The 8,874-nt window shown below is 47.0% G+C and overlaps 1 protein-coding gene across 1 annotated transcript in view; it reads right to left on the bottom strand.

Annotated features, from left to right (window-relative positions):
- The window catches only part of LOC122540217 (peroxisome assembly factor 2-like), a 43,949-nt gene that overhangs the window by 2,096 nt on the left and 32,979 nt on the right, over positions 1 to 8,874 (bottom strand). The window lies entirely within an intron of this gene.

Raw genomic sequence — 8,874 nt, forward strand, 5'->3', positions numbered from 1 at the left:
GGAATTACAGGGTAGCAGGGATCATCCAGGGAATTACAGGGTAGCAGGGATTATCTAGGCCTATGAGCCTTGCAGTCTCCCTACCTCAGTGGTAGGGAAATCACTGGAAAAGATTCTCAGGGACAAGATCTACATGTGTTTCGAAGCAGATGGTTGTATTAGCAATAGACAGCATGGTTTTGTGCGGGGGAGGTTGAACCTCACGAACTTAATTGAGGTTTTTGAGGAGGTGACGAAGATGGTTGATGAGGGAAAAGCAGCTGATGTTGTCCACATGGATTTCAGTAAAGCTTTTGACAAGGTCCCTCATGGCAGACGAGTACAAAAGGTGAAGTCACATGGTATCAGGGGGTGAGCTGGAGACAGAACTGGCTTAGTCACAGGAGATAGAGGGTAGGGGTGGAAGGGCTGTGACCCGTGGTGTTCCACAGGGATCACTGCTGGGACCTCTGCTGGAAATGACTTGGAGGAAAACGTGGTGGTCTAATTAGTGAGTTTGTGGAGTTGCAGATAGTGAGGAGAATTGTCAGGGGATATAGCAGGATATAGATCAGTTGGAGACTTGGGCAGAAAAATGGCAGGTGGTGTTTAATCCTGACAAATGTGGGGTGATGCATTTTGGAAGGTCAAGTATGGGTGGAAATTATACAGTGAACGGCAGAACCCTTAGGTCTGTTGGTATACAGAGGGATCTGGGTGTGCAGGTCCACAGGCCACTGAAGGTGGTAGTGCAGCTAGATAAGGGAGTAACAAAAGGCCTATGGCATGCTTACCTTCACTGGAAAGGGGCAGTGAGTCTAAGGATAGACAAGTTATGCTGCAGCTTTATAAAACTTCAGTTAAGCTGTTTTCACTGGAGTGCAGGAGGTTGTGGGAGGACCTGATAGGAGTTTATATGACTGTGAATGGCATGGATACAGTGGAAGGTATAAGGCTTTTTCCCAGGGTGGAAGGGTCAGTTACTAGGGGACACAAGTTCAAAGTGCGAGGGGGTGGGGAAGCTTAAAAGAAATGTGCGAGGCAGGTTTTTCACACAGAGGCTGGTGAGTGCCTGGACGTGCTGCCAGAGAAGGGGATGGAAATAGACACAACAGCAGCACTCAAGGAACACCTCGACAAATACATGAACAAGGAGGGAATAGGGAATATGGATCCTGTAAGCGATGAGAGTTTTAGTATGGAAGAGAAAAATGTATCAGCATACTCTTAGAAGGTAGAAGGGCCTGTTCGTGTGCTGTATTGTTGCTCAACATGGGCCCACTCCAGGATAAAGGAGGGAACTTGGGGGAAGAGAATGTGGGTGTGATCCTAAATGAGTACTTTGTGTCAGTATTCACCCAGGGGAAGGATATGGAGGGTAGTGAGATTTGTGTGGAGCATGTTAATATATGAGGGCATTCGGAGATTATGAAAGATGTGGTGCTGGCTGCTTGAAGAGCGTTAAGGTGGATAAATCCCCAGGGCCCAATGGTATCTACTCCAGGTTACTGAGAGAGACAAGAGGGGAGATTGCTGGGGCCTTGAGTAAGACCTGTGTATCCTCCCTACGTACTGGAGGGGTACCGGAGGACTAGTGAGTAGCTAATGTTGTTCTTCTGTTCAAGAAGGGAAATAGGGATAATCCAGGAAACTATAGACCAGGGAGTCTCACATCGGTGGTTGGGAAGCTATTGGAGAGAATTCTTAGCGATAGGATTTACGTGTATTTGGACAAGCATGGCTTAGTTAGGGCCAGTCAGCATGGCTCTGTGTGGGGCAGGTCATGGATTACTAACGTGATTGAATCTTTCGAGAAGGTGATGAAGGTGATCGATGAGGATAGAGCAGTGGATGTTGTCCACATGGATTTTAGTAAGGCTTTCGACAAGGTCCCTCATGGTCGGCTCATCCAGAAGATTAAGACTCACAGGATCCACAGTGACTTGACTGTTTGGATTCAGAATTGGTTTGCCCTGGGAAGGCAGAGGGTAGTGGGGGAAGGGTGTTTTTCAGGCTAGGGGGTCGGTGACTGGTGGGGTTCCGCAGGATCAGTACTGGGCCCTCTGCTGTTTTGTGAGATGTATAAATGACCTGGATGAAAGTGTAGATGGGTGGGTTAGTAAGTTTGTAGGTGATACAAAGATCAGGGGGAGTTGTGGATAGTGTTGAAGGTTGTCAAAGGATACAGTGGGATAGAGATCAGTTGCAGATATGGGCAGAGAAATGGCAGATGGAGTTTAATCCGGGGATGTGTGAGGTGGTGCACTTTGGGAGATCAAATGCTTAGGAAATGTATTCAGTTAATGGCAGGACCCTAAACAGCACTGATGTACAGAGGGATCTTGGGGTTGCAGTTCCTAGCTCCCTGAAAGTGGCCACGCAAGTAGATAGGGTGGTAAAGAAGGTGTAAGGCATGCTTGCCTTTATTGGTCAGGGAACTGAGGACATGTTGCAGCTTGAACTTTGGTTAGGCTACACTTAGAATACTGCATTCAATTCTGGTCACCACATTATAGGAAGAATGTGGAGGCTTTGGGGAGGGTACATAAGAGGTTTACCAGAATGCTGCCTGAATTAGAGAGCTCAAAATACTCAAGGTTATTTTCTTAGAGCAGCGGAGACCGAGGGGAGACTTTATAGAAGCCAATAAAATTAATAGATGCATGGATAGCATTAAAGGTCAGAATCTTTTCTCCAGTCTAAAACTGGAGGGGCACGCATTTAAGGTGAAAGGGAAAGTTCAAAGGAGATGTGAGAGGGCAAGTTTTTTTTAAAAGAGAGTGATAGGAGTGTGGCGGAGGCAGGTACAATAGGAGCATTTAAGGGGCTTTTCGATAAACTATTGAAAATGCAAAGAATGGAGAGATATGGATGGACTAAGGGCAGGCAGAAGGGTTTAGTTTCATTTGGTGTCAGGTTCAGCACAACATCGTGGGCTGCAGGGCCCATTCCCGTTCTGTACTGTTCTGTGTTCCCTTTAGAATGAAATGTAGGAGCATCAAGCCCAGAGAACCCTGGATGGTCAGGAATATTCAGGACTGGATAAACAGGAAAAAGACAGGCTTTTAACAAAGGAAGCAAAACAATGGAGGCTCCAGAGGAGTACAGAAGGTGCAGGGAGATCTTCTTAAAGGAGGAGAGCAAAGAGGGGGCATGAGAACACTGGTGAGCAAGGTTAGGGAGCACTCCAAAATATTCAATATCAAGGAAGAGGATAACCAGGGAAGGGGTAGGTCCTGTTAGGGACCAAGAGGGTATTCGCTGCATGGAGCCAGAGGACACCGGTACAATTTGAAACAAGTGTTTCACACCTGGCTTTACTCAGGAGGAGGAGGAGCAGAGCGTAAGCACAGAATCAGAGAAGGGGACAGAGGACCTTGAGCAGTCTAATACTGGGAGTGAAAAGGTTTTGGGGTTTTGGCAGGTTAAAAGTGGACAAATCCCCAGATCCGGATCAGGTGTAACCCAGGCTGCTGTAGGAGGTGAGGGAGGAAATTACCCAAATGTTTAATTCCTCTCGGGCACAGAGAAGCTGTCAGAGGACTGGAGGACAGCTAATGTGGTTCCCCTTTACAAGGAGAGTGGGAGAGGGAAACCAGGGGATTACAGGTCAGTGAGTCTCACATCAGTGGGAGGGAAATGACTGGAGAGAATTCTGAAGGAGAGCATTAATCTCCAGTTGGAGAGACAAGGTTTGCTCAGGGATAGTCAGCACGGCTTTGTCAGAGGGAGGCCATGCTGAACAAATCTGGTGGAATGTTTCAAGGTGGTTACCAGGTGTGTAGATGTGGATAACGCAGTTTATCTGGATTTCAGCGTGGCCTTTAACAAGGTCCCACAGGGAAACTGATACAGAAGGGAAAAGGTGATGGGATTCAGGGTAACTTGGCAAATTCGAACCAGAATTAGCTTCAAGACAGGAGACGGGGGGGTGGTAGAAGGCTGTTTGTGTGATTGGAGCCCAGTGTGCAGTGGTGGCCCACAGGGATCTGTGCGGGGTTTATTTGTTATTCATTGATGGGATGCATAGGATAGGGAAGGAAACTGCAGGGACAGACACTCTTCAAATGTACAGCTTATTCAAGGAACAGCAGGTCCTTGATAAGTATATACCTATCAGGCAGGGAGGTAGTTGTCGAGAGAAGGGGCCTTGATTTACTCAGAAAGATGAAGCTCTTGTCAAGAGGAAGAGGAAGGCTTATGTGAGGGTGAGGATGAGGCATGAAAGCTCAGTTAGGGGGATTGAGAGTTATAAGTTAGCCAGAAAAGACCTAAAGAGGGGGCTAAGAAGAGCCAGGAGGGGACATGAGACATTGTTGGTGGATAGGATCAAGGAAAACCCTAAGGCCTTCTATAGGTATATCAGGAATAAAAGAATGACTAGAGTAAGATTAGGGCCAATCAAAGACAGCAGTGGAAAGTTGTGCTTGGAATCAGAGGACATAGGGGAAGCGCTTAAGGAATATTTTTTGTCAGTAGTCACATTGCAAAAGGGCAATGTTAGTGAGAATACGGAGATACAAGATTAGATGGGATTGAGGTTGACAAAGAGGAGGTCTTAGCAATTTTGGAAGATCTGAAAATAGATAAGGCCCCTGGGCCGGATGGGATTTTTCCTTGGATTCTCTGGGAAGCTAGGGAGGAGGTTGCCGAGCCTTTGGATTTGATCTTTACGTCGTCATTGTCCACAGGAGTAGTGTTAGAAGACTGAAGGATAGCAAATGTTGTTTCCTTGTTCAAGAAGGGGAGTCGAGACAACTCTGGTAATTATAGGCCAGTGAGCCTTACTTCAGTTGTGGGTAATTAGAAAAGGTTATAAGAGATAGGATTTATAATCATCTGGAAAGGAATAAATTGATTAGGGACAGTCAACGAGGTTTTGTGAAGAGTAGGTCATGTATCACAAATCTTATTGAGTTCTTTGAGATGGGGACCAAACAGGTGGATGAGGGTAAAGTTGTTGATGTGATGTATATGGATTTCAGTAAGGCATTTGATAAGGTTCCCTACGGTAGGCCATTGCACAAAATACGGAGTTTCGGGACTGAAGGTGATTTAGCGGTTTGGATCAGAAATTGGCTAGCCAATTGAAAGAAGACAGACAGACAGTGGTGGTTGATGGGAAATGTTCATCTTGGAGCTCAGTTACCAGTGGTGTACCGCAAGGATCTGTTTTGGGGCTACTGTTGTTTGTCATTTTTATAAATGATCTGGAGTTGGGCGTAGAAGGATGGGTTAGTAAATTTGCAGATGACACTAAGGTAGGCAGAGTGGTGGATAGTGCTGAAGGATGTTGTGGGTTACAGAGGGACATAGATAAGCTGCAGAGCTGAGCTGAGAAAGTGGCAAGTGGAGTTTAATGTGGAAAAGTGTGAGATAGTTCACTTCGGAAGAAGTAACAGGAATGCAGAGTACTGGGCTAATGGTAAAATTCTTGGCCGTGTAGATGAACAGAGAGATCTCGGTGTCCTGGTACATAGATCCCTGAAAGTTGTCACCCAGGTTGAAAGGGTTGTTCAGAAAGCATGTGGGATGTTGGCGTTTATTGGTAGGGGGATTGAGTTTCAGAGCCAAGAGGTCATACTTCAGCTGGACAAGATACTGGTCAGGCCGCACCTGGAGTATTGTGTGCAGTTCTAGTCATCGCACATTATCGGAAGGATGTGGAAGCTTTGGAAAGGGTTCAGAGGAGATTTACCAGGATGTTGCCTAGTATGGAAGGAAGGTCTTATGAGGAAAGGCTGAGGGACTTGAGGCTGTTTTTGTTGGAGAGAAGAAGGTTGAGAGGTGTCTTAATAGAGACATACAAGATAATCAGAGGGTTAGATAGTGAGAGCCTTTTTCCTCAGATGGTGAAGGCTAGCACGAGGGGACATAGCTTTAAATTGAGGGGTGATAGATATAGGACTGATAGCGGGGGTAGTTTCTTCACTCAGAGAGTAGTACGGGTGTGGAATGGCCTGCCTGCAACAGTAGCAAACTCGCCGACAGCAAGAACATTTAAATGGGCATTGGACATACATATGGATAATGATGGAGCAGCGTAGCTTAGATAGACATCAGATTATTTTCAGAGCTCGGTGCAACATTGAGGGCCAAAGGGCCTGTACTGGGCTGTAACTTTCTATGTTCTATGTGAGCATCAGTAGGTAAGGATGGCACATTTGCATCCCTAAAGGACATTCATAAATCAGATGAGATTTTCTGACAATCAGCAATGGTGTCATGGTCATCATGAGACTCTTGATTCCAGATTTTTATTGAATTCAAATTCCAGCATCTGCCCTGGTGGGATTCCAATGCAGGTTTCTTAATAGTCTAGCGATAATACAAAGGCCATCGTATACTCCCTTGTCCATTATTGTACTTGAAGGAAAGACGATACTTTCCCAGTCAGGATGGTAAGTGGTTTGGGGGGGAACTTGCAGTGGGTGGTGTTCCCATGTATCTGCTGCCCTAGTCCTTCAAGATGGAAATGATCTTGGGTTTGGAAGGTGCTGTCTGAGGATCTTTGCTGAATTTCTGCAGTGCATCTTGTAGACTGCTGCTACTAAGCGTTGGTGGGGGAGGGAGTGGGTATTTGTGGATGTGGTGCCAATCAAGCGGCTGCTTTGTTTTGGATGGTGTTGAGCTTCTTGAGTGTTGTTGGAGCTGCCCCCATCCGGGGCAAGTGGGGAGTATTCCATCCCACTCCTGACTTGTGCCTTGTAGATGGTGGACAGGCTTTGGGGAGTCAGGAGGTGGGTTACTCACTGCAGTATTCCCAGCCTCTGACCTGCTCATGTAGCCACTGTGTTTATGTGGTGAGTCCAGTTGACTTTCTGGTTAATGGTAACCCCCAGGATGTTGATAGTGGGGGATTCAGTGATGGTGACACCATTGAATGTCAAGGATCAATGGTTAGATTGTTCGTTATTGGAGACAGTCATAGCCTGGCATTTGTGCGTGCGAATGTTACTTATCATTTGTCAGCCCAAGCCTGGAGATTGTCCAGACCTCGATGCATTTGACTTGGACTTGGACTGCTGCAATATCTGAGGAGTCACAAATGGTGCTGAACACTGTAATCATCAGTGAACATCCCCACGTCTGACCTTGTGATGGAGGGAAGGTCATTATTGAAGCAGCTGAAGATGGTTGGGCCTAGGACACTCCCCTGAGGGACTCCTGCAGAGGTGTCCTGGAGCTGAGATGACTGACCCTCCAACAACCACAACCATCTTCCTCTGTGCCAGGTATGACTCTAACCAGTGGAGAGTTTGGCCCCGATGCCCATTGATTCCAGTTTTGCCCGGGCTCCTTGATGCCACACTCGGTCGAATGCAGCCTTGATGTCAAGGGCTGTCCCTCTCCCCTCCCCTCCCCTCTGGAATTCAGCTCTTTTGTCCATGTTTGACCCAAGGCTGGAGTGAGGTCAGGAGCTGAGTGACCCTGGGGGAACCCAAACTGGGTGTCACTGAGCAGGTTATTGCTGAGCGGGTGCTGCTTAATAGCGCTGTTACTGACCCCTTCCATCACGTTACTGAGGATCGAGGGGAGACTGATGGGGCAGTAATTGGCCGGGTTGGATCTGTCCTGCTTTTTATATAGAGGACACACCTGGGCAATGTCCCACATTGTCGGGTAGATGTCGGTGTTGTAACTGTACTGGAACAGCGTGGCTCGGGGAGAGCAAGTTCTGGAGCACACGTCTTCAGTCCTATTGCTGGTAAACAGGTTATGGAAAGATGTAGAGGCAATAGGGTAATGGTGATGGGAGATTTTAATTTTCCCAACATTGACTGGGATACACTTAGCGTCAGAGGTCTGGATGGAGTAGAGTTTGTACGAAGCGTCCAGGAGAGTTTTCTAGAGCAGTTTGTCAATAGTCCGCCGAGGGAAGGGGCCATAGTGGACCTGGTACTGGGGAACGAACCAGGCCAGGTGGTAGAAGTTGCGGTGGGGGATTTCTTTGGGAACAGTGACCACAATTCTGTAAGTTTTGGAATACTCGTAGATAAAGATGAGAGTGGTCCTGAGGGAAGAGTACTAAACTGGGTCAAGACCAATTATATCAAAACTAGGCAGGAGTTGGGAAATGTGGATTGGACACAGCTATTTGAAGGGAAGTCCATATTTGAGATGTGGGAGGCTTTCAAAGATAGGTTAAAGATAGTGCAGGACAGGCATGTCCCGTTGAAGGCAAAGGATAGGAAGGGCAAGATTCGTGAACCGTGGATGACAGGAGAAATTGTACAACTAGCCAAGAGGAAAAGGGAAGCGTACATAAGGTCTAGGCAGCTAAGAACAGAACAGGCCCTGGAGGAATATCGGAAGAGTAGGACCAGTCTTATATGAGGAATCAAGCGTGCTAAAAGGGGTCTTGAAATAGCTTTAGTGAGCAGAATTAAGGAGAATCCCAAAGCATTTTATTCTTATACAAGAAGCAAGCGGGTAACTAGAGAAAGGATTGGTCCACTAAAGGATAATGAAGGGAGGCTGTGTGCCGAACTTGAGAGAATGGGTGAGATTCTGAATGATTACTTTGCATCAGTGTTCACTGAGGAGAGGGATCGAATGAATGTTGAGATTAGAGATAGAAGTTTGATTAGTCTGGATCACGTAGACATAAATAGGAAGAGGTGTTGGGTAGGCTAGAGGTTATTAAGGTGGACAAATCCCCAGGACCGGGTGGGATCTATCCCAGGTTATTGACGGAAGCGAGAGAGGAAATAGCTGGGGCCCTGACAGATATCTTTGTGACATCCTTAAACACAGGTGAGGTGCCGGAGGACTGGAAGGTTGCTCATGTTGTCCCCCTGTACAGGAAGGGTAGTAGGGATATTCCGGGTAACTACAGACCAGTGAGCCCGACGTCGGTGGTGGGGAAGTTGCTGGAGAAGGTACTGAGGGATA

The sequence above is a fragment of the Chiloscyllium plagiosum genome, chromosome 3 (assembly GCF_004010195.1).
Source record: "Chiloscyllium plagiosum isolate BGI_BamShark_2017 chromosome 3, ASM401019v2, whole genome shotgun sequence".
Lineage (NCBI taxonomy): Eukaryota > Metazoa > Chordata > Chondrichthyes > Orectolobiformes > Hemiscylliidae > Chiloscyllium > Chiloscyllium plagiosum.